The sequence below is a fragment of the Diadema antillarum genome, unplaced genomic scaffold (assembly GCF_040938485.1).
Source record: "Diadema antillarum isolate AM-2024a unplaced genomic scaffold, OU_Dant_1.0 seq00001129_RagTag, whole genome shotgun sequence".
Classification (NCBI taxonomy): Eukaryota; Metazoa; Echinodermata; class Echinoidea; order Diadematoida; family Diadematidae; genus Diadema; species Diadema antillarum.
Genome location: NW_027271942.1, coordinates 447,950 through 472,216, shown reverse-complemented (window position 1 = coordinate 472,216; position 24,267 = coordinate 447,950). Strand labels below are relative to the sequence as shown.

The window sequence follows — 24,267 nt, the reverse complement described above, 5'->3', positions numbered from 1 at the left end:
TAATAATGCAGATGAAGGAAGATAATATTTTAATCTATTCATTACGCCAATGTTACGCGAAATAATTTTACATATGTTATCAATATGATTCCTCCATGAAAGCTTGTTATCAACGCAAACACCAAGAAATTTAAAAGAAGAAACTTCTTCTAAGGGAGTAGTATCAAATGTTATATTGCCTGGGAGGCTATCTAAAGAATTACTAAAGAGCATAACTTTTGTTTTTTGAATATTTAATGACAATTTGTTTGCGTATATCCATTGTATGACCTTTATCAATTCTTCATTGACTGTTCTTATTAAGATATTTGGGTCAGGGTGGGAAAAAAAAAGATTAGAGTCATCCGCGAATAATATGAATGATAGTTTCTCCGACGATCTATGAAAATCATTAATATAAATAATGAATAACAATGGGCCTAATAAACTCCCTTGTGGAACACCACATGCAATTGTTTTACTTTGAGAGTCAAAGCCGTTGACATGTACAAATTGGGATCTTTCTGATAGGTAACTCGTGAACCACTCCAAGGCCTTTCCACGTATTCCATAATGAGATAGTTTGGCGAGAAGTATTCCGTGGTTAATCGTGTCAAAGGCCTTGGAGAAGTCCAAGAAGATACCTATTGTGTGTGAAAGTGTGTCGAGTGCGTGTGTGACTTTGTCGATGAGGGCAAGTAGTGCGTGTGTTGTGCTGTGATTTTCCCTGAATCCAAATTGAAAGTTTGAAAATATGTCGCAGGTTTTAAGAAAACGTACTGTCCTGATGTAGACTATTCTTTCAAGAATCTTAGAAATAGAAGATAATAAAGATATGGGTCTATAGTTATTGACATCATCCTTCTCCCCTTTCTTATAAATAGGAATTACTTTCGCAATTTTCATGCTATTTGGCACATGGCCAGTTGCAAGCGATGAGTTGATAATATGTACTAAGGGATCCACTATTTGAGGAATTATGTTTTTTATCAAATAGTTGTCAATTCCGTCGTGGCCAGGACTTTTACCTTCTTTCAAATTGGCAACAATCTTTATTATTTCTTCTTTATATGTTGGGTCAAAAAATATAGTTTTAGAGTTAGGTGTATCTAAAAAATCACTAAAAGATTTACTAGAAAGAGGAATATTTTGAGAAAGATTTTTTCCAATTGAAGAAAAGAAATCATTAAAAATTTCAGCCATGCCAGCGGGAGTGTTGCTGGAGGCATTGCCCCACCGAACTTCAGAAATATTAGATGAATTGTTAGGTGTATTCATAGCATTCTTTAATGTTTTCCATGTGTTTTTAATGTCATTTTTATATTTGCTTATCTGATTAACATAAAAAAATTTCTTCTGCGTACGCAATAATTTGGTGAGTGTGTTTTTGTATGAAACATATTTTTTCTTATTTTTTTCAGTGGGATTACATCTATATTTATAAAACAAATTATTTTTCCTATTTATAGATCGTAATATAGACTGGGTTATCCACGGGAGTCTTGGAATTTGCTTATATCTATTTTTTATGTTACGCAGGGGAATATGGTTATCGATTTCGGAGGTAAGAGTAGATATGAAATAATCATAAGACAAATTGACATCGGTAGTGTTGTATACAGAAGACCAATCGAGTTCTTTTAAACTGTTTTGGAGACTTGTAAGATTATCTACAGTAATCTTACGACGCTTATAATAATTATTTTGTTTATTCAGTTTAATTGGAACCTGAGCAAATATAGGAAAATGGTCAGTGATGTCTGAGAGGACGATACCAGACTCAGGAAGTGGAAGAACATTACAAAAAATGTTGTCTATGAGGGTAGCCGATTGGCTGGTGACACGGGTAGGCTTGGAAATTAATGGTAAAAGCGAAGCAGACATTAATGTTTCTATGAATTCTTTTGAACTGTTTTGGGAGTTACATTTCATGAGATCGATATTAAAATCGCCCATCAGAAATGTATCTTTAATAGATATCATGGGATTTTGTACTAAATCCTGCAAAACTGTCAAAAAATCATTCAAATTCGACCGAGGGGGCCTGTAAATTACACCAATCATAATGTTTTTTCCATGTGGATTTATCAATTCAATAAAAAGGGATTCGAGTACATCGCTCATAACACTAATCTCCTCATGTATAATATATTTAAATTTTTTCGAGATGTACAAACCAACTCCTCCACCAACTCTCTCATTTCTATTTCTAAATACAAATTCGAATCCGGGTAAAGAAAATAAATGACTGATATTAGAGTTCAACCATGTTTCTGTTAGCCCTATGATGGAGCAAGATCTATGATCTGGGTTTTCTAAGAGTAAGCGCAACTTATCAAAATTTTTATTGATACTGCGTATGTTAAAGTGAGCTAACAAAAATGTTTCATCAACTGTATTCGTGATCCGATTTTTATACTGATTTTCGGTCAAATAAACACACGATGGACTCTGGACTGGATCATTTGAGTCAAAGTTATATTCAAATTCTTGTGCTGAGGTATTGTATTTATCGGATATGTAATCTTCATATAAACTGGAGATCATATTTGCATGATCAGATTCAGAGTGCCTTACTGTGTTATAAAATTCATCATTATTCAAGGAATTAAAAGCAAAATTTATTGTGTCAGCCATGGGTTAGAATATAAAACATTCGGGAATTAATAACTGGCCTCCCGCCTGGTCCTAACTCAGCAGCTACGTGGGGGTATGCAGACCTAAAAGAAGAAAGGAAACCGAAATGCGTACAGAGAAACATGAAACACAGACAAAACAAGGAAACGAACATGAACACAGATGACACAGAATCAACATCGTTGCGGATGGTACACAAGGCCATGCATGGGCTCGTATACAATACCTAACATGAACTTATTTAACAAACAAAGACGTGTGCTACACGTACTAGGCAGCGTCCACGAGCATATTAAACTTCTCGACCACTTAATGACAAAATAAGGAACCAGTTATTGTTGTGGGTTTTTTTGGTAGTCGGATCGCCTATCCAAAATAACTAATTCTTATACCATTGGGATTTATAATCAGTACGAACAATTATATCAAAGTAATGCAAAAACACATACACACAAAAATGCAATTCCATTGTTATTGTTAAAATTTTCATCAAACTGATATGCAAATACAAACAAAATTGCCCAAAATACGAGTACACAATGTGTAAATACATAAAATAATAGATAGCCCAATCTGTCTCACTGAGTGAGTACCCTAGATAAAAGAGCGAGGGAGGGAGGGAGAGAGAGAGAGAGAAAGAAAGAAAAAAGTGAGTGAGAGGGGGAATGAAAAGAGAATCTAGACAACAAGTCTTGACGAACTGAACAAAACGGCTATGCAATTAACTTTTAACATTCGTGGGTATACATGTGTCTACAGGTGTGTGTGTGTGCATAAGAAGGCAAAAGTAAAGCCGAGAATAGATGAAAAAATAAAGGCGTGTTGTCACCTGGGAAAAATATTTGCACAATTATTACGTGATTATTGATGTGAGGTTTAGTTGGATGGCGTCAACACGACCATAAAGATAGGTATTTTGGCTACACATTGTACCAACGTTGGTCCATCGTCAGTCTTTTACTGCCTGAGCCAACGTTGGCCCGGTTGCCAAGGAGACGTTGCTGGGCCAACGTTGATCCAAGGAGTTTGTCTGAAAACTCCTTGGGTCAATGTACCATCATTACGTTGAACCAACGTTGGGCCTACTCTGGGATTCAACCTTTGATTTTCGTCCATACTTTTCAAGATAGATTATTTCTGATAACTTGACAACATTCCCAGGGCTTGCCCACCCACAGTGGCAAAACTTTTGGCTCTGCAGGTGAACATATATTATGATAGATAGTTCGTTACTCGGCCATCGAAAGAAATATGATATTTACATGTAAATTATATATATATATATATATATATATATATACATATATATATATATATATGTATATATATATATATATATATATATATATATATATATATATATTAGGGCCCATATATTGTTGTTGTTGTTGTTTTAAAGGAAGAAGAAAAAGAGAGAAAATATATGCCTATGATATACATGTATATAATGTAATAGGCCCCATGCATTGTACAGGCACAGTATATGTAGCCTAAATTCCGATGTAGCCGTGATCATATAAAATATATCAGATGTATGTGCATGGGCATATATCCTACATGAGAGCGATCAAACTCACTGCAAAAATAGTAATAAATTTCCTTCATGATTTTATGAAATTATTTCGTTATTTTAAAAAAGTTACAAACTTCTAATATACATAATGATTTCTGTTATCGCTTTGATTAATTTTGTTCGATGGTTGTATAAATATATAACAAAAAAAGAATAATGCTAGCTATTCTGTGGAAAACCCTGACAGTATAGTTTTACGCCCTATCAGAGAAATCTGTTAAGTTTGGTGGCTGGCTACAACTGCATGGATTGGTACATGTAATGATTGTACAATGTATAACCATTCTGGAACAGTCCATGTAAACAGGGAGGTGAGACAAAACAAGCCGCTTTTGAAGTGGTACGTGACGACCTACACGCGATTACCTGTACAGAATAATTGGGAGAGAAAAGAATTTGTTGGATGGAGGGGAGAATTATTGCCGGAAGTCTCATGATATTTTGAGAAGGTTTCTGGACACATGAGTAAGCCTAATGCAACATGCATTATGTTTAATATCAAAATGAGCAAGTCAATGGGTAGGCTCATTGATTACATTCCTTTATAGGCATGAGCAACTTGATAGGAAGACGTGGGCACTCAATTATGCTAATACGAACTCCTTTAGCCACGACGTCATAATAGTCAGCCTGTTCACTGGAATTACATAAGTATATTATTACGCGGGGACCGAACTTTCCAGATATTCAGACATTGAGGTTGACAAAACAAGTTTAAATCGTAGTATTATGAGGAGCGAATGTTTGAATTTCAATCATCTTCCTACCAAATATCTTGGCACTTCGTTTTGCAATATTGTGTTTGAGGATGTGTGAAATATTGTTTCGTTTTTGTGAAAATACTTGACATATTGCACAACCACTACGCAAGCCGAAATACTAGTAGACGCATCTACTCCAACGTAAACATAGCGTAGATCATAGAACCTGTACGATACAGTACAAGAATGGAGCTATGCAATGTCGTCGTATACACAACACAATATGGCTGCTGCATGTCATGCACAGTGTTTATTTTTCGCACGGAAATTATTAAATACAAGCTGTGACCCTTCTTTATTTGAGAAAGAATAACTGTTGTTTGTTCCAGAATCGTAATTTTATGAATGTGTCCTGTTACACTATTGAAAAAAACAACAACCGAGAGTATCGTGACTACTCAGTATTTGGACTATATTAACAGGCTCGCTCTAATTTTGTGTAAAGCGGTCTTGCCGTTTCCTGGGCATATAAATACCGCTGGTTTGCGCGTCGCGTCAGCAGCTTGGTTTTCTTGGTGCTGGTGAAGTCCCGTCTTCTGAAAGTTTGGTCTTGGAAGTTGGATACGTCGCTTTGGAAGCCTGTTTTGTGATCATATTTGTCGTGATGATTTGTTGTTTTAATTTACGCTTATTTTGTCGAAATTTACATTTTGGGAAAACTTTCGGTCATGATGATAATTTCCGCCGATTTGGGTTTGTTACTTGAGTTGAAATTGAATAGACGTCTGGGTCTCCTTGATCTGGTTCTGCTCTTGAAAGAGATCTCATTCCCAGTCCTCGAGTTGATGGCTTGTACTGTGCCTATTCTATTTAGAAGTGTATACTATACAGTCTACTAGAACTGTAGTTTTTACTTCTTGTTCTAGTACTAGAGATTTGGTTGAGTTGGCATTCCGAATTGTTTTGCCTAACCCTAGACTAGTTAGTCTAGAATCCTTTGGCTTTCTATGCCTTCTTGAATCTAGTTGGCAATCGCGATCCGATGTGGACAGGGAAGCAAGCTCGAGAGAGTGAAAGCTACGTGTGAAGCGGCATTCATACCTGTAGCACGGTAAGCATGAAAACTCACATCTATCACTCAGTATCACCATGATCACACTTTATTTTTTCTAGGGCGTTTTCGATATTAAAACGGCAGCCTTTGAAATAACAAAGCTGTTCAGCTGTGCAATAACACTACAGTCAACACACTCACAACTGAAAACATATGGTACAGTGTCAGTAGTGCCTACGGTTAGATCGAGGCCTACTGTTACCAAATGGTTACGGCTTGTAACGCAAGCTTCCCATAATCCTCGCCACAAGCACGACGATATAGGCAACCTTTCCAAAATTTGACCGCCTGCGCCTGCGGTTGGAAACTGCTTTTGCGCGTGGTCGAACCTTGACCTTGGGTGTGGGTGCCGATACTGAACCTGTCTAATGCTGTAAAGTTTATATCTCTGATAATGTCAATGTGGACAATGATCATTTGCTTGATGCCCAGTAAGCAGTGGGTAGATTGAAGAGTGTGCCAGTGATTTGACTGATGTGACTGGTAAAGTGTCAAATGAGTTTGGGGTCTGTCGAAAAATGTATAAAAGTATCGACTATAATAGAACCATCATAAATTACTAGACCCGGGTCTTCCTTTTCTCAGTTTCTCTGTGTGAAAAGCTATAATTAATTTATGTGGTCAAGAGCTCTTGACATGTTCAGAACAACTACATGAGGACTTTCGCTGCGTGATGTGTTGCATGCATGGTGAAACTAAATTACTTTTGAGTTGAATTAGCAATTTGTCATGATGAGATTACTAGTAGTACATTGTCAAGAACCTATGATTAACAAGCATAATATTCTGTAGATTTAAATCTGATTTCAGATTATTTTTCTCTAGTTTATACACATATTGTTTTCCATGTAAATTTATCAAAATAACCTGAAAATTTTGATTTCCGATTTTTTCATCAAACCTCAATATCATCCCTGGATGAAGTAAAGCAAGTCGCCCATAACTAAATCATATTGAACACCGCCTGAAATTTGATTATCGGCTCAATTTACATGTAAAACCTAGGCAATGCTTTTGTTCATGGTCGAATTTTGGCTTGGGAAGATGAACCTAGTGCTGTGCTTGTCAGCACTCTTGATTTCATTATCATATTCTGGAATTCTACTAATGGTCTAGCTACATAGATCTGATAATTGGTGGTAGTGACACTGCTGATGTAACCTGGAGTTAGGACTGGGCTGTTGGTAATCTATTCTTGTCTACTAATCTGCCAGTTTATTTCAATTCTAGAGGGATGCATTTTTTGAATGATAACCAGCTTTTGAAGGTCATGCACAGACTGTTGTACTGGTATGCAGAAAATTGAGCTCAGAGTTACAGTAGTAGATTGACGGTTGTTGCTAAATTGGGTACTGACACAAGTCAAGGGAAAGGTGGTCTACTATTTGACCCCATAAATCTGTAGGGATGCCCAGAGTCCTGTATTTTATGTAGATTTGTGTGTGTGTGTGTGTGTGTGTGTGTTAATGTACTGTTTACCATTGGGGGTAGTGATTTAAAAGATGTTTGTCACATTTGATGCATACACAGTGTATGTGTAAATAAGTTATATCATAAAACGTCCTACCATGTAAAAAAATTGCAATAAAGCCTGAAATGCAAGGAGATATCACCATTCTTCTCACTAGACCATACTGTAGATGGGTTAGTCATGAAAGCATTTTTATTATAACTATCGTTACATTTTGTATGTGGATTCAAATTTTTATAATAGCTTCTGTCCCTACCTCGCATATTTTTAGAACTATTTTGAAGCACTAAAGCTGGGATTTTTATTCATCTGCAAATGGTAAATAATGCCTTTCATGTGATGCTTTTGACAATTGGTGCCTAATGCTGTCAGGGGAAAAGCTATCAATATAACTGGGATTCTTTGAGAATTTGGGAATAAGTAAAGCCATCAGCACAACACATCCAGAAAAATGAAAGGAATTGGGAGTATCGAACTGAATTGACCAACAATGAAATGTAGCATCTTTCTAAGCAATGCTTTTGGGTACTGTATTTAGTTGGAAGAGGTACAAAAGAAAAAAAAGAAGAAGCTTGGTTTACATGTCATGGATTCAGGTTTTATTTTCCTTTATTGTAACTAAAGAGAAATCTTTCCATCCTTACAATATGGGGTAAGTTTCTGTTTTTCTGTGAAATACTGAGAAAAGAACTTCTGTACGATAATTTAACCCATCAGCTGGAGAGGTGACTCAAAAAGGAAACGACTTCAAACCACAGTTAGTGCATTCCTTAAGTTCTGAATTTTTTAAGCATCTGCCATGAAATGTGGCTGGAGGCATGATTTTTAATGATTTGGAAGAAGACAATACAGTATGAAAATTTTGTAATCCTTGCCTTTGGGAATGTCCATGTGAAGATAAGGGCTCTCAATAAAATTTGGGTAGCCAATTAAGCCAAAAGCAAGGCAGGAGTCTGGGGATTGGCTGCCTGATGAAGGGAAGTTTCCTAGGTTTTGGTGGTATGGTTGCATGGTTGTGAAAACTGGAATATATGGTACACTTGTATATGTGCCAACTTTGTAATGGTTGAGATATGAGAGTAGGTTACTGTGTGTCTATGTAGAAAGTCCATGGGCATCTACTGAGAAAGGAGAAGTGCCAAAATTATGTGCACAAGGACGAGAAACTACTTTTTAAACTTTTGTTTTTAAACTTGTACTTTAGCTGTTTCGACATGTAATGATATTCAGAATTGAACAATTATTTTAAAACAAGGGGTAGTGTGTAATGTGTGAAATTTTATATATACTGTATATCCTACATGTCGCATAATGTCAATGGGTATATTTGTGAAATGCCATGTTTCTTTGCCCCATTGTTTTTTTACCCCAACACTACAGGTTAACCAAGATTTGAACGAGCCGGGTCATTTAACAATAGATGTTAGAGCTGAGGTGGAATCAACAAGGGGAAGGAATGCCATATCAAAATCCATCATAGATCTCCTAAAGATGTCCAGCTGTCACCAATCTGTTAAGGTTACCCGGGGGATCTGAGAAATGGTTTTGTATACTATTTAAATGGTGTAGACCAGATCAAATAAATTTCGTGATCTATCTTTAATAAAATGTTTATTCCAGTATTGGGTTAATAAATAAAGCCTGCAGGGTTATGCATACCATGTTTAGGCCCGTTTTTTATGAATCTACAAGATGAACTGTGTTCTTCGACTCCTTTGTTAATCTGTGTGATGTAGTAGTTTTTGTGAGGATTAACTGTGTGTTTAAGGGGTGTTTTTCTTTTGCTGGGTATGTGTGACATTAGTATGCCTAATTTGGGGAAGGGAGGTTTTCTGTTTCTCTGTCCATCTCTCCCCTATTTGTGCACTCTAGGCAGTCACTTCATCCTGTGGAAAGATTCTTATGAGTTACAGCCCTACCCAAAGCAGTCAGCTGTGGCGCAAAACAGGGTTCTCGTGCTGTGTGGATGGTAACACTAGAAAAAATCAAAACAGTTGAATTTGTGCAAGTAATTTCTTTGTTATTTTTCCGGAAAAAAATAGATATGGACTGTTCGTTCTTTCAAGTCTTGAATGACATTGTCAAAACTGCTTTTAAACATTACACTGAGTAAATTAAACATGTTGGCTTATTTGCTCTCACAAAGTGACCAACAGGTGCTGTTCCATTTAAACATGGATTGCTTTGAAATCTATTGCTCGAGTCAATGTGGAAAAGAAAATGAAACAGTGTCTACGATTATTGTGGGATTGTGCGGGTAGGGGTCTTTTTCTCTTTTTTTCCCTCCCATCTTTGCTCATATCTATAGGCAACTCAGCAGTGTTGCATAGCGGCAATTAACCGATGCTGATATGTTCAAGCTACACGCGCACGAGACATCAACATGAGAGGTGCTATGTCTTCTACCTTGTGTTGAGAGGAGAAAGTGGAGCTGTTGATCGGTTTGAGTTGGCATGTCAGTTTCAGAGGATGTGTGACATATCTGCTTTACACTGAATTCATATCTGGAGATCCTTTGCTGTTATCTTGTGAAGACACCCTGGCTGGAAGAAATAGATGAGCTTTGAAATGACCTTCAAATAAACATATGTTGGAAAAATAAAGGACACCTAGAAAAACTGAACAAATTAAAGTGAATAACTGATCTGTGAAAATCTAAGTTGATAAATTTTTCATACTGTATTTATTGAAACGCATCAGGAGTTCTGTTTGCTCTGAAGTTTTGGGGACTATGGGGTGGGGGGTTTTAATGTTTTCAGTATATTTCTTCCCTACCCACTCTTCATAGTAGGAAAGAGTAAATTCCACCTTCAGAGTCGTCCTTCAAAGGAGGAAGTTCTCTCCCGACTTGACTATGGCGCGCCTTCCCGTGGGTAATTGTTCCTTTTTATGTGTCCTGGATTTCTTACATCACCAACTGCAGGAATGTGCACAACCAGTATTTACATCTTTGGAGGAATTCTTTAGCATCCAGTGAATGTGTAGGCCATTTCTGATAAGATATGTCAAATATACATGATGTCACCATCTAGCTGTCAACAGTTATGCAAAATACAACATTTTAAGCATACAAGATGACCTCTTATTTTAATATACATTGTAACTTAGGATCATTGCTATTAGATAGTTTCAAATCTGCCGGGATCAGAATTGAAAAGCTTGTAGGTAAAAACAACAACAGCTACTTCTGGAACCCAAGTCTAATATTAATATGCTTTCGTCTGAGAATATCCCAGGAAGAGAACCTTGTGTTAGCAAGCATTGATTGCTATGAACAGTGAGACTCCTTTTGTTTGCGACAATTAATTGCAGACCTTAACAAGGTTTTATATTATGGCATCTTAACCAACATGTTCCAATACAGACATGCTTTCTGCGAGTGTGTGTGGGTGTGTGTGTGTTTTTTCTCTCCCCAATCTTCTTTGTGTGCACCAGGACTTTATCTGAACTCAAGCCACCCAAGCGTGTTTTAGTGCTGCATCAAGAAAACATCGATCTGTCCGTGACATTGTAGGAAATCCTTGCATGTTGCATACAGCTGCTTTTCTCTCTGGTAGCGGAAATTTGTTGTGGAGTAAGAAACTGGCAAACTTTGGAGTAAATTGCCTTTAAAATTGTTAAGTCTCTTTGTAGATGTTTACAGCTTGACTAGTTGTCTAAGCGAGTCTGAGCTATACCTGCTTGAACATGCCAAAGTGCATCATCACCTACTGCATTTCTGATATATAACTACAGTAAACCTCGCATGAGTCGAAGCTCTCGGGACTGACAAAAATGCGTCGACTTAAGTGAAATTCGACTCTCGCGAGAGTCGATTTTTTTTCGACTCACAGTTATGTACATGTAGTATAGGACATTTGCATGCATGTGTGTGTGTGTGTGTGCGTGCTTGTGTGTGTTTGCATTCAAATTTGTCTGTTCTTGAAGATAATGTTCTTATTTTGTTCTAAAATTGAACATGGAATTTGTATCAATACTAGTACCTAGTAGTTAAACGTAGTTCGCTGAGAATGTCTGCGCTAATGTGGCAATGTGCATGTGCTATGTCTATGGTGCAACATAGGTAGCCATCTCTGTCAACCTACCCTGAGACAAACACTTTCCCAGGCCCATCCTACCTCCATTGAACAAAACTGTACAGCCAGCCGGGCACGCACAAACAAGCTCCACCCACTTGGCCTGTCACTAAAATATTAAAGCAGCGATTGGTTGACCAAGGAGTTCTGGCTTGACATGGATAAAGTATGGATGTGCTGTGTGTATGGATAAAGTACATGGATCGATGTGCTGTGTGTATACATACATGTGTATGTATTCGACATGCGTGCAGAGCGGTACGGTGAGTGTGCATGCTTACCTGCAGCAGGCCAGGGACGGGGTTCTGCGACATGCCGATTATTTTGTTCTCCTCTAAATGTAATGAGAATGCCAGACAAATCTTCTTCGGCTCAAGTGATGTAAACTACGTGTATTTTGTACAAAAGGGACTGACTGTTTTACTTCGACACAGCCGAAATTCGACTCTCGTACTTCGGCTTATCCAAATATTTCTTAGAGAAAATACATAGGGAAAAATCGGGACTTTTTATTTTGCTTCGAGTTAAGTGATTTTCGACTCACTCGACGTCGACTTATCCGAGGTTTACTGTAGTATCGTCTTCCGGTTTGTACCACGTATCCATGCACCATATGTAAATTTAGTAACCTTTACCAAAAATTTCACATTGCATGAGCATTGATTATTAAATTGTAAAGAAATCATTTCGGGGGCTCATTGGATGTAATCTGCTGGCAGGTTTTTTCCTTTTTTTTTCATATGTGCATTTGCACAGTATCCCCCCCCCCCCCACTTTTATGTACTAAATACTTGTCCACTGAATCTTGGTTCCTCTTGATTGTTCACACTTTTTAAGTTACTAACAATGTTGGCTACACAAGTTTCTGTTCTTGACCCGCGTTATACTGTCAATCGACAGGCAACATGTATGTCTTTCCATCCATCTCCACCTGTTTGTATTTAGCTCGTGCCTTCACATGCATCGCTTGCTAATGAACCTTCGCTGCATCTTTGAAAGTACATCTCGACTGAACTGGTGGCATTCTCGTTCACTTAAATCAGGGAAGAGAATTCAACTCTCTTACAGTATAAGAAATAGGGATAACTGACAAAGATAACTAGATTGCTTGAAAAATAAAGTGCTTTGTGTTTGCGCATACCCGTGACTACTTAGTACATGGCATTGCAAAAAAAAAAAATTGAAACACTATTCATTGAAATTCTCCTGTGATCTTGTCAGTGTACATGATTTCAAATGTTTCATGTTGTACCTTGCTCATCTGGCATTACTCTCAAGTGATAAAATTCAGTACTAGGACCATTGCAGTAGGCAAAGGAAAAAAAAAAGCTATATCATATCCGTCTATACCAATGACAGCTAATATCAGTGTTGAATGAAGTGGTTATTCCATCGGTCGCTATCATACGATGTGTGGGGTTGGGCTGGGAAACCTCTTTCCTTCCCATGTCTTATCTAGTCACAGAGCCTTTCATTGCCCCGCTGTAACAATGCTCAAGCGACATAAGTGGACAGGTGAAAGTGAGGATACGGTTATCATGCCTCCCATCTTGCTGATGTTGTGACAGGTAAACTGCTTCGCATACATTAACTCTCGGTGTTTGCAAAACAGTGGAGAAGAAAGTGCCAGTTTGTCTGTACGTCATAAACTCCTGTTCATTTTCACTTGGTTTCTAAAGAGCTTAAAAAAAAATGCAGTCAATAAGACCAAGCCCAGGAATATTTGAAAGTTGAAAGTAGAGAGCCTCGGCTTTTCACAATACTCGTCGCATCTTTGCATGCATGACCTACCTACTAAGCATCCGAGACGACTCCGCAAGATTTTTTTTTATACACCTTTCTGAGGCTTTTGTTTTTGTTTGTTTGTTTTTGCAAGTGGTCATTTGTATGTCTGCCGTAGAGCAGCAAACATGTTCTGTTTTCTTCAGTGTATTCACTTTTGTGCAGGAACATGACATTTTAACCTGTAGAAAGTTGCGTTACTCGCGGTCGTAGCAAGCAGGCATGTGAATTGATGCAGCCAGATCACACTTGCGTGTATGCTGTTCAGGAGAGCTTTTCAAGATCGGTTTGTACACTCGCACCCCAAATCCTCTTTTTGTGTCTTTTCTATGAGCCATATTTACATCCCCCGCCCTCTTTTGTGTCAACTTTTAATGTGCACTATTCATATAACATGTTCGTCAAAAGATCTATCTAAAGAAATTGCGTGGAAAGATTTAACTGACCTTATGCAGTGTTCTGTTGTGTATTATATTTTCGGCCGTGGATGAAAATGTTGCTGTTAATATCAGAAGTGGTGTCAATTCAGGTTTCGTGGAGTAAAAAATGAACCAAAAAAAAAAAAAAAAGAAAAACAAGTTGTCTGTCGTATATGGTTGTACACATGCATCATCTGCCATCATGGCAGCATATGTGGTCCTGTATTTTTCCTTGTGTGTTGTAAGGCAGGCATATCAACTTTGCAGTCTCCGGTTTGACCATGTGGCAATCTACAGCATAGGGGATACTTTGCAGTTACACATGCTCTTACGGTACAAGAGTGGCTTGCTTTGTCTCCTGAAGGTGACCTCAGAATAGTTTTTACACTTCGTCATTGCAATTTACTTGCACTTGGTATGCATGAATTCCATCAATATTTAACATCAAACATGTGATAGTTTCTTTAATTTGTGAATGCTGTGCGGGAAAAAAAAAAAACACCTTACCAATGCGCAACACAAAAATCCTTGTGTGTAGTGATGTATACTATGGGCTGGAAATTGTGTAATCGTCTATTCCTTTTATGTATCCATCTCCATAGACATTTTGTGGCACAGACATAATATCTAGAGGCTTATGCATGGAAATATCTTTATCATGTACTAGGCTGTCAGATGTGAACTAAACCGCCTTGTGTAGAGATTCATGTCTATTCCTTTTTCCGAGTATCCATTCCAAACAACACTTCACAAAAACAACATGCTTTGAGTTCATTCCTCTTGCTTAGTTTGTTGAGTTGTAATTATTTGTGAATGTAACTCTTTGTGTTCTGTAATTGTAAAAGTTTGTTGATTTCTCTTTAACCTGTGGTGGGACATTAGTAGTTTTGTAAGTTGGGCTGGGGTTTCTTTTTCTCTCCTTTTTGACTCTATAAAGCAGGTTTGATTGACACCCTATGCAATCCATGCACATCATTATGTACACCCTATCTTACAAGGATGCAACTTGAAAATGCGTGACATCATCCTGGTAACTGCAGATTGACATCTCACTCCATGTATCATTGGCACTGCAAGACATCAACTTTTGCCCAGTTGTGGTATTTTCATTATGAGTTGACATCAACTTTACCCTATTGTGGTTATTTCTAATAACATCTTTAATTTGCTTTTGCTGTGCTTAATTTTCATGCTGAATAGTAACTGTATATAACTGAATGAAGTAGTTTGAGATGTAGTTTGAGAAATAACAGACTTAAGATCAGTGATTGTCATTTATATTCATAATCCCATGCAATTGGGAAATCTAGGGAGATGTTGTGTATCGTTGGATGTTGCTTTCTTCCTTCTCTTGAGTAATGTGAGCTGCAGTTTTCCCGGAAGTCCATCACAAGTAATCATCACATTTGAATGATTTGGATGTGTCCCTCTTTGGATGGTTTGGTTGTATTTTGCCCCAGCGTTCTTCACAAGAATGGTACACATGTGTCTGCTAGTTTGTATATATACGTTTTAGAAAATTTCAATTTTTAAGTTCATGTGCTTGATTCAACATAGTTGTCTGGATGTGTTTGGGGTGTGGGTGGGTTGGTTGAAAACAATTGATTTCCACAATAGCGTAAAATGATTGGTTTCATTGACCACTTGATTTCCGTGTAAACAACATGAAAGAGTTAGCATTGAACGTGCAATTGTGCTCTTGTGCAACAAGTTTTTCCCTCCCAGTTTTTTTTGTGTATCAGAGCTTTGACCACATGGAATGCAGGCATTGGTTCCCTGACCTATCTTCAGTAGTACTCGCGATTGTCTCCATAACTGCAAGTTGGGTAACCGATTGCAAGAATGCTGCAACCTGAATGGAAGATAATAGAGGTGAAATGTGTTGAAGTTCAAACATTAAAGTGAATGTGAACGTTTTGAGTGTAAGCGTACTTGTCAGTTTTTCGAGTGTGTTGATTTAGTAATGGGAGTTAACTCACAAATTGGAAATGTGTGGCATGTTGTGTGTGCATTTCTTTCTCTATCTCTGTATAGAAGGAAATTTTACCCTAGGAAAACAACCAAAACCACATCTCAGAGGACCTCTGCATAATGATTTGAGAGCAAGTCAAGAGCAGATGGCCGAGTAGGAAGAGCCCAAGAGCAGCATGGCATTAGAAAACAGGAAAAGTCCCACAACTGGCCCATTCAACTACTCAATCATACAAGGTCTCTACTATTTGCACGTCAGTCCTGCCACTTTGGTCTGTGTTGCTTCAGTTTGTCGGTTTTGGATCATGAAAGAGCAGGAACAAGCATTGGAATTAAAATGGCTGCAATGCCAGGAAAGGTGCACATAAAAAAAGGAGCAGATATCAGGGAGAGCTGTTTGCAAGTGCTTCATCGGGGGAAAGGTTTGAGTGAAAAATAAGTATGTATTCGTGATTAATGTGAGAAGGCCTTCAAATTCAATCTTAAGTTACCATGAAAAGGAAATGAACTTATGGGATATTTCATATGTGGAAATCACCATCTGGAGAGTGAGGTTAAAAGTGTAGACTATTTCACCATTTGAAGCTGGACCTATCACAAGCATGTCGTTTCATCCATATTGTTGACAGTTTGGAATTTTCAGTGTTTTAATTTCTTTGAGGGAAAAAAAAAATGTAATTCACTGAATTTGAAATCAAGTTTCCAAGTGCTCTTGGGTATGGGACGTTGGGTATGCTTTGTCTTGTTCTGTTTTTTTCCCCTCCCCTTGTCTGTATGTAGCATTCCTTTTTTAATACAGAAGCGCAGAGAAGCTGAATACTATTGCCCCTCGTCTCAGATTGTCGAGTAGTGAGAAAGTTTCAAGCTACATGTAAGGACTGATGACCCAGTGAGGAAAAATCTGTGAGGCCATAAAAGACGAATAGTGGTGAGGAAACTATCTCAATCAAGGCAATTGGAATGGGCATAAACTTCCAAGTAATGTGAGCCATCAAAGAAAATCAAGTCGTCCTGCTTGTCTGAAGCGTTTGTCACAAGGTTACCAGTAGCAGTAGATCAGGCATACCAAGCAGCGAGTGCTGTGCAAGTTAACCCCACTGGCCGAACTCATTCAGAACATCCAAGGGTAATGGTGAAAATGATCCTGTCAAGTCCCTACATGAGACCACCTACAGCCAACAGGGGGGAAATGCTATCCATCGCTGATGAAACAGGTTTGAAATAATGTTAAAGTTAGAAATAGCTTTGTTTCATAAATCTGGCAGATTTCATTGTAATGAAATAGTTTTGCATCTCATTTTCTGTAGTTGAAATTGAATGCTAGTGGTACAGAAGCGAAATATTGTATAGGCAGTTTATGGTATGTTTGTGCATTAAGAATACTTTCTATATGGGAATGCCAACAACTATCGTGCTGCTTTATCTACTTCAAGAGGTTTCCTTGGTTTTCTCTCAAAATTAGGAAATACCTGTCGGTCAAACTTGCGCTTAGATGTGGGTATGTTTTGTCTTGTTCTGTTCTTTCCTCCCTGTGTGTGTATGTAGCGTTTCTTTTTTTAATACAGAAGTGCAGAGAAGCTAAATACTATTGCCCCTCGTCTCAGATTGTCGAGTAGTGAGAAAGTTTCAAGCTACATGTAAGGACTGATGACTCGGTGAGGAAAAATCTGTGAGGCCATAAAAGACGAGTAGTGGTGAGGAAACCATCACAATCAAGGCAATTGGAATGAGCATAAACTTCCAAGTAATGTGAGCCATCAAAGAAAATCAAGTCGTCCTGCTTGTCTGAAGCGTTTGTCACAAGGTTACCAGTAGCAGTAGGTCAGGCATACCGAGCAGCGAGTGCTGAGCAAGTTAACCCCACTGGCCCAGCTCGTACAGAACATCCAAGGGTAATGGTGAAAATGATCCTGTCCAAGTCCCTACATGAGACCACCTACAGCCAACAGGGGGAAATATACTTTCCATCGCTGGTGAAACAGGTTTGAAATTATGCACAAGTTAGAAAAATGTTCTTAAATCTGGCTGACTTCATTGAAATGGAATAGTTTTGCATCTCAGCTGCAGTTAAAAGCTAATGCTACAAAAACATTTTTAAAAAAATTGTAGAGGCAATTTAAAGTATGTTTTGTGCTTTAAGAATACTTTCTATATAGGAGTGCAGATGACTGTTTTGCCGCTTTATCCACTCGAGAGGTTTCCTTGGTTTTCTCTCAAAATAGGAAGATGACTGGTCAAACTTGCACTTAATTTGTGGGAATTCTGTCCAAGTGACGGCAAATCTTCAACCTGAAAAAAAGATATACTTTGTGTGTGCGAGAATCCTCAAAAGATTGTTGAAATGGAGCCTGAAAAAGCATTTATACTGAATGTGTGCGAGAATCCTCTAGATTACATTGTATAGAGATGGAAGACAGAAAAGTGAATGAAAAAGCGGTGTGTGTGTGCGCATGTTTCTCTTTTTTTTTGCATAGAAAATTTCTCATGCAGATATAAGCTGAATGGTACATGTAGCGTCCAAACGTCCCAACGTACCCGGATATGAGGGGAAAGTCCAGCATTTCAAGGGATCTGGTATTGAGGGGGAGAATCTGTGAGCTCATGGCTGATCTGAGTGGAATGAAGAGCAAAGATGCAGGGGAGATGATGTTCATTACAGCCCATCTCTGCTGTCAAGTGCGGGATGTCAATTTTCAAAGAATTGGGATCTTCATTGGGATATCAGGAGCTGTGTATGAGCTGTTCTAGAAGCAAGTAGCAAGAAAAGGTGGCAATGTTCTTCTGGACTGCATGTCCAAGGATGGCAGTCTAAAGGCCCTTCTAGAAAGGTCGACTGGGATAAAGGCAAGATAAGTGGTAACCGTTCGTGTGAAGGTTAGAAATAATGTGGCTTGACCTATATTTATTTGGTATAGGGAATACAAAGTATACTGGCTTGTTGAAGAGCTAAGCCTCTGGGAAAAAAACAAAAACAAAACATGACATTCTCTGAACGTCGCACATTGAGTTAAAAATTGCAAATTGTGTAACTTGGTTACAAGACTTCATTGTTCCTCTGAAGCAAGCATACTGTTTTCCTCTGCCCTTTAAAAAAAAATCACTGCCATATCCAGTACACACGGCATTAAATGCAATTGACAAGATCTGTAAAGGCATACATTCCTCGATGCTGGAGAACATGTGCTTCTTTCCACAAAGTATTGTTTCTGTATCAGACATACGGTATGACATTAGCATCAGACATCGCTCAAGCTGCTGTGAGAACTCTGCAAGAGTTGTCGTCCACCTCTGAAGGGGGAAATCACTATTCCTGCTCTTTGCTGTTCCTTGCAAGAAATTCAGGTGCAGACCTTCCAGGTAACCGTTTAGAAAGTGAATGTGTTATTTGTAAAAAACAAAAACACAAAAACAAGACAATCTATAAAAGACAAACTTTTTTGAAAGAAAAGTTTTATAGACCAAGACATTCTCTGAACATGCACATCAGGTTAATTGCAAATTGTGTAACTTGGTTACAAGATTTCATTGTTCCTGTGGAGTAAGCACACTGTTTTCATCTGCCCTTTCTTTAAGAACACTTCCATATCCAGTAGACAACAATGACATTAAATGCAGTTGACAAGATCTGTAAAGGCATACATGCGTCAGTGCTAGAGAACATGTGCTTCTTTCCACAAAGTATTGTTTCTGTATCAGACATATGACATTCAACATCGCTCAAGCTGCTGTGAGAACTCCGCAAGAATTGTCGTCCACCTCTGAAGGGGAAAATCACTATTCCTGGGCTTTGCTGTTCTTTGCCAAGAAATTCAGGTTCAGACCTTCCAGGTAACTTTGTTTAGAAAGTGAATGCATTATTTGTAGAAAACAAAAACACAAAAACGAGATTATAAAAGACAAACTCATTTTAGTAGAACAAGACATTCTCTGAACATGCACATCAAGTTCATTGCAAATTGTGTCACTTGGTTACAAGATTTCAGTGTTCCTCTGAAGTAAGCATACTGTTTTCATCTTCCCTTTTTTAAAGAACACTTCCATATCAAGTAGACAACGACATTAAATGTAGTTGACAATTTCCTCTGAAGTAAGCATACTGTTTTTCTCTGCCCTTTGTAAAAAAAAAAAAACACTTCCATATCCTTTAGACATGACATTAACTGCAATTGACAAGATCTGTAAAGGCATACATTCCTCAATGCTAGAGAAAATGTGCTTCTTTCCACGAAGTATTGTTTCTGTATCAGACATATGCCATTCAACATCGCTCAAGCTGCTGTGAGAGTTGTCGTCCACCTCTGAAGGGGGAAATCACAATTCCTGCGCTTTGCTGTTCCTTGCCAAGAAATTCAGGTTCAGACCTTCCAGGTAAACGTGTTTTGAAAGTGAGTGCATGAATATTTGTTTTTTAGAAAAAAAAAATAATTAAAAAATAATAGAAAAAAATAATAGAAAAAAAAAAAGATCTATCTATAAAAGACACAAACAAAAAAAAGATATAAGAAAAAGTTTTGTCCGTGGCGCGTATTTTCCCTTGTGCCTTTGTGCATAGAAAATTTCTTTACACAGAAAAATCAAGCCCTGACACGGTAGCAAGAGTACCATATGACATCATACAAGAGTGCCCAACCTGTAAACGAGCTGAGAATGTGATAAAGGCAGTCCTGATCCTGAAAGGCTTGTGGGGGTCCTGTTCGAGGTCTTGTCGTGGATCGTAGCTCTGACCATGGGATGGAGGGGCGGCGCTAAGAGGGCTTCTAGCTGGCTGGTCTTGGCTTGGTCGGTCAGAGGGTGGCAGTGGCGTGAGAGCTGTCTGGGTCTGGAGGGGCAAGGGGAAACCATGAAGGGCAGATCTGTAGGTGTCTTGGGATGGAGGGAGTCTGGCTGGTCTGTGAGGAGTGGTGTTGAGGTCTGGAAGGTGCTTCTGGTCTGGGGGCTCTCTGGTGGTGTCTGAGGGATCTGATGTCTTCTGGCTTTCTTCGTGCTTGGGGACGGGGACAAAGAGGAACAAGGCGGGCTGAGTTCAGGGAATCTTATCGTCGAGGTGATACTTCAAGGTCAAGGTCAAGATTATCTCTTCAGGAACCCTCCAATGGGTAATAGATTAGGCTAGCCTACATGTGTAAAAAGTGAGGCACTGCCATTTTCATCATAAATGATGAGTCACTTTGTGTCCTTGTAAATTCATTACATACTGTCTGCAAAATATATTGTATTTTGTATTCACAAAAATGCTCCATGTGGAGTAAGTATCTAGTTAGCCATGGATGTGATATTCTAGAGTATATCGCAGTGCTAGTGCTCACATATTCAAAAGGCTGAGCCTTTCATGCAAACATGCTCTTTCATTCTACTGTTATTTTCTAAATGGAAATTGGAGCTATTGTGCATTGACTCCACCAAATTCACGCGAAACCAGGGTAGAAAATAAAAACTCTGTATACTGTGTTAAGTTATTTTCAGTAATGGCTTTCTTTCCGTCTACTCTCCTCTTGTGAAACACTGGAGCTATTGTGTTCTGACTCCACCAAATTTATGTGAAACTCGGTGTAGAAAATGAAAACTGTATACTGTCTGATAGTTATTTTTAGGAATAGCATTCTTTCATTCTACCATTTTGTCTTGGGACATGGGAGCTGTTGTGTACCGACTCGTAGCAGCTATTGCTTACATTTGAACTAAGAGGTGAAAAAAGGGGACAGTTGTGTTTCATATCAATTTGTTGATGTGTGCCATTTTAAGTTCCAGGTTTTATCAATATTTAATCAATATGCGCATAGAGTCATTAATCTATTTTTGTGATATGCGCCATATAAATATGGTTTATTATTATTATTATTATTATCAAGTATGTTGTAAGGCCCTTTGTGTTTTTCCATTATCTGAGCCCCAAGCCTACATCTCCTTTTTGTTTTCACACCTATCTTATGATTTTGAAAATTCATGCAGACAGTTCAAAAAGATACGACAAAGTAGAATTACGATTTTGGGGCATTTTTGAAAATTCATGCAGTTCACTGTGATAAGACAGTATGTAAAATGGGCTATAGTAGTGAATGTCATGTCCATCAGTGTATCAGAAATATCGGTTCAAATTTTCTTTTTTTCACACAATATAGGAAATACCTACAGTATTTGGAAAAACAAAATCAGTGGGAATCAAATTCTCAATTGACATTGAAGGTGAATAGGCCAAGTAGCCAGGATCACCATTGTCCCATACAGATATGAATAGAAAGTGACACTGCAATCAGGGGGAAAAAAGACTTAAACTATGGGATTTGACAAACTAGACATAAATGAAGAGTGCTGTCAGAAACTCGCGGCAAGTATAGTTGTAGAGTTCATCAGACTTATTTGCATTGTGTAGACGAGGTCTTGAGTGATTTCTTTCATAGTGTGAAGGAAGCCTGCATTACTGTCTAGATTTTGAAGCTTTAAAAGATTGGAAAAAAAAAAAGTCGCAAAGTTCGTCCCCAGAAGTCAAATCTGGGAGAAAGCGAGCAATAAAAAGTTGCTATGTGTTTTTCATTCACAAGAATAATTTGTGTTTGCTATTTAATGATCAGACAATGCCCCGAGGATATAATGTATTGTCAAATGAAAATATTACTCTTTATGGGGACAAGTAAAGATGGGTGAAAGTAGGAAATTTGTTGGAATGTGCTAGGCATAAAAAATCAGATAAGGCCCTAAGGTCAAATGACAATATTACATTTTTTATTGGGACATAAGTTTCAAGTAAAGACATGTGTGAAAGTAGGGAATCTGTTGGGATGTGCTAAACTCGCTAAAAAAAAGAGGGAAAAATGAAAAAGAAAAATGCTCTTGACAAGATTTACTAATGTTTAAGATATATTTGGTCAAGAAAGCAAGGTATGCAAAAGTGGAAATACATTGTATGTTAAAAAAATGGGAGCGAGTAAAATATTTTCACACCTTACTGACTTGTCAGGAAAACATGAAACCACATGACATTCTACGGCCAACCAGCTGTCTTTGTAGTGTGAAAACAAGCAACTTGACAAGATGAGATAAAGACAATAAAAAGGCTGTTTATTTCGAGCTTTCTTCACAAAAATTTCAGGACGTAACTGTGTGTTGGGAAAGGCCATATGGCAAAACATTTCAAGATGGGCACACCATTCAAATGATACTTTTAGAATCAGTTCCCATTCAGTATAACTTATGACATGTTGAAATTCCACATATTCAATATTAAGGCTCAATTGCTAGGACTTCTACCTTAGGGGGGAAATCAAAGAAACCAAAAAGTGAAGGTTTTTAATTGAGACCCGTTTTCAGCGTTACCAGTCCCACTCCGATGTATGATGGCACTTCAGGGAGCGTTTTGATTGTTTTGAATTATTAGGACACATACGAAGTTGTGAATGTACCATGAAGGCAAAAACAGCCCTCCCCAAAATTTGAGTGTTTTAGTTTTCAAGAAGGAAAAGCTCGACACAGATTATATTTTTACTTTCTATAAGTTTGTAGTAATTTACTTTCCTTCCCGTAATTTGCCCGTGTTCAGTAATTTTGTCATATCATTACAGGAATGTGTTTTCAGATCTTGTTGTATATTCAAAATTATCACATTGTTTACTGCATTATTGAATGCATCTAGGTGAAAATTACTGGCTACAAGAGACTCCTGATTCGAAACCAGATTTGGCAAGGAAAAGCTCTACTATCTGTATAGGTATTTTACCATTTATAGAAGCTTTGCTGTTAGGAACAGTCTCTAGGCAGGTTTCTATGTTTCTGTAAAATCGGGCACCAGGATACTATGTAGTATGTAAAATATTTCCCATGAAATGTCGAAAGGGTATTGATTTGACTACCGTTAGTGTGCAACTCTATTTTCTGTTAACTTTGTGGGAAGGAAAAATGGCAAAATGGCACAAAAAAAAATACAATAACGTGTTAGAAGAAAAAGCAGAAAAAACTAACATTTCATGTGAATGGTCAAAAGTTGTCTATTTGGGTTCCATGTACATAATGTGCAATTTGCTCAATATTTGATTCAATTTATGGTGTGACAAAAAGAAAAAAATCACATTTCTCTGAAAGAAAAACCCCCACAAAACCCTAAAGAAGGTTACATCAAATTCAACAAATTATTATTTACCAGAGACAGTCTTGAAATGTACAGCTATCTCTAATGTATATAATGTGTAATTGCTTTCATATTTAACCACCCCTCCCCCCCCCAAAAAAAAAAAAAAAAAAAAAAAAAAAAAAATGTTAAGCCAGAACTTCTTAAAGCTTTATGAGTTTAGCTCAGTTACTCTGACCAGGTTAGGTCTTCTGTTACAGAATTGTGACCAATATAAGAAGTTCTTAAAAAAGTTATTATTGACCTTTGATTCTATTCACCATTAAAAACAAAATCAGTATCCACAATCTTGCATTAAAATGAATTGGTTGTGAGAAAGTACAGTTTTGATATTTATGTATGTTCAAATTAATGTGATGAAACTATGTCATTCCAAATTTTGAATCAGTTGTCATGTATGACATTACAACTTTGTTTTTCTGCCA

At 37.8% G+C, this 24,267-nt stretch overlaps 2 long non-coding RNA genes across 2 annotated transcripts; both read left to right on the top strand.

Annotated features, from left to right (window-relative positions):
• The first annotated feature begins 5,453 nt into the window (after nucleotides 1-5,453).
• On the top strand, nucleotides 5,454-11,050 carry LOC139744031 (uncharacterized). Its single transcript, XR_011711799.1, has 2 exons — nucleotides 5,454-6,001; nucleotides 8,856-11,050. It is a non-coding gene; the product is annotated as an uncharacterized lncRNA (long non-coding RNA).
• A 1,079-nt stretch (nucleotides 11,051-12,129) lies between these two features.
• On the top strand, nucleotides 12,130-18,699 carry LOC139744029 (uncharacterized). Its single transcript, XR_011711798.1, has 2 exons — nucleotides 12,130-16,761; nucleotides 17,515-18,699. It is a non-coding gene; the product is annotated as an uncharacterized lncRNA (long non-coding RNA).
• The last annotated feature ends 5,568 nt before the right edge of the window (nucleotides 18,700-24,267 follow it).